Here is a 2,761-nt window from a genome sequence, read left to right on the forward strand (position 1 = left end):
AGTGCTTCAGTTGAAAAGTTTTTCTTGGAAGCTGGGTAGAATAAGATCTTTCTTACTCCTGTAATTCCTTTTGGACTATAGACCAGGTAAACAAACTTGATAGACAAAGTATGAAACTCCACAATATGGGCAGGGAAAATTGATGTTTATCTCTGGAATATCAATGCAATCAGAAATAATAACTAATTCTAGTAGTTCACATTAATTCATGTTTCATAGTTACAAAACACCTCACATACATTATTTGATTGTCAAAAGATACGGTTAGGCAGGAGAGATATTACTGTACTCACTTTACAATGAAGAAAAGTGAGACCTTCAGATATTAAGTTTAGTCAGTCAACAAGCATGTATTAAGCCTTTATTATGTGACACATTGTGCTAAGTGCTGGGGATACAAGAAAAGGGGGGGAATAATTCTTCCTCTCAAGGAGCATATGTTCTAATGTGGGATTCAACATCGAAATAACCAGGTCCATAAGATATATGCAGAGGAGATCAAGATAATCTGAAAGGGGAAGGCATTGGCAACTGTGTAGAAGTGGTGACTGATAAAGGCTATCCTGCAGATAGGATTTGTGCTGGGTCTTGAAAAAGGCCAGGAGAAGAGAGGCAGAGGTGAGGTGCAGGGCATTCCAAGAAATGAAGTCAAGCAGTGCAAAGACCCTAGAATGGGAGATGGAATCTGAAGGAACTGAAAGTAGGTCAGTGTAGCTGGATCATTGTGTATGGAGAAGAGTAAGGTATATGAAAGAAGGATAATTTGTCTTAGCTCAAAAGGGATGCACTTTGGACTCCAGTACAGGTTTTTATTTTTAATAATTGACCCTGAACATGAGTAAATCAAATTTATTCTCAAATTAATGGTTCAGAGGTTTAGTACACATAAACTCACTGAAAAATCCTTGTATTGTGTATAATTTGGTTGAATTCTATTGGAATCATACAGAGAAGACTTTCTTGCCAATCTGACTTGAGTAATTATTATTTGACCCTATGGAAAGAATTTTTGAAACAAATATCTCTGATAAAGGCCTCATTTCTCAATTATATGGAGAACAGAGTCAAATTCATAAAAATACAAATCATTCCCCATTGATACATGGTCAAAAGACATGAACAGGCAGTTTTCAGACAAAGAAATCAAAGCTATCTATAATCATATGAAAAAATGCTCTAGATTACTATTGATCAGAGAAATGCAAATTAAAACAACTCTGAAGTATCACCTCACACCTATCAGAGTGGCAAATATAACAAAAACAAAAAATATTGGATGTTGGAGGGGATATGGGAAAGCTGGGGCACTAATCCACTGTTTGTAGAGTTGTGAATTAATCCAATTATTCTGGAGAGCAATTTGGAACTATGCCCAAAGGGCTATAAAGCTGTGCATACTCTTTGACCCAGCAATACCGCTTTGGGGTCTTTTTCCCAAAGAGATCAAGGAAAAGGGAAAGGGACCCACATGTACAAAAATATTTATAGCTGCTCTTTTTGTGGTGGCAAGGAATTGGAAATTGAGGGGATGCCCATCAATTGGGGAATGGCTGAACAAGTTGTGAATATCCTTTGATCCAGCAATGCCACTGCTAGGTTTATAACCCAAAGACATCCCCCCAAAAAGAAAAAGATCTATTTATAAAAAAAAGATTTATAGCACCTCTTTTTGTGGTGGCTAAGAATTGGAAATCAAAGGAATGCCCATCAATTGGGGAATATGATGGTGATGGAATATTATTGTGCTATAAGAAATGACAAGCAGGATGATTTCAGAAAGGCCTCTAAAGAATTGTATAAACTCATATATGGTGAAGCGAGCAGAACCAAGAGAACAGTGTACACAGAGACAGCATTACTGTTTGATGAACTGTGAATTACTTAACTATTCTCAACAATACAATGATCCAAGACAATCCCAAAGGACTATTGATGAAGTATACTATCCACCTCCAAAGAAAGAACTGATATTGATTGAACACAGACTGAAGCATACTATTTTTCACTTTCCTTCATTTTTTTCTTTTATTCAAGTTTTCTTGTACAAAATGACTAATATGGTAATGTTTTACATAATTGCACATGTATAACCCAGATCTGATTGTTTGCCACCTCAGGAAGGGGGAGAGAAGGGAGGGAAGGAGGGATGAAAATTGGAACTCAAAACTATAAATAAAAATGTTTATCATTATTATTATTTTTAATAGACCCTATGTACCTAGAATGGAGAAATCAGGGTGAATGTTTCCATGTGTCTTGTCAGTATTATAGAAACCATATCCCCAGATCATGGGGCCCAACTCAAGAACAATGATGAAGAATATGGAGAGGTAAATGTACTCTCTAAAGATAAAGGAAGCACAGGGTATTTTGTGTCATGAAAGAGAGATCAGTTTCTGCTAATGAGACCCACATCATCAAAGTATTGGAGGGGAGGGGAATTAAGTAGTAACAACTAGGATAACCAGGAGAGGCCTCCAAAAGGAAGTGATACTTAAGCTGTTACTTAAATAGACACTGGTAATCCAGGAAGATGAGGTCAGGAGGTAGAACATTCCAGTATAGGGTATGACTTGGTACATAAACACAGAACTGATTGCTGTATATGTGGGAACATCAATCAAATAAGCCAGTTTGGCTAGAATGTAGAATGTGTAGAATAATATATAATAAAACTGAAAAGAGATACTGCAGCCCAATTAAATGCCAAAACATAGGAGCTTGTATTTTATCCTAGAGGAAATAGAGAGTCACCTAAACT

The sequence above is a fragment of the Dromiciops gliroides genome, chromosome 1, assembly GCF_019393635.1.
Source record: "Dromiciops gliroides isolate mDroGli1 chromosome 1, mDroGli1.pri, whole genome shotgun sequence".
Taxonomy (NCBI): domain Eukaryota; kingdom Metazoa; phylum Chordata; class Mammalia; order Microbiotheria; family Microbiotheriidae; genus Dromiciops; species Dromiciops gliroides.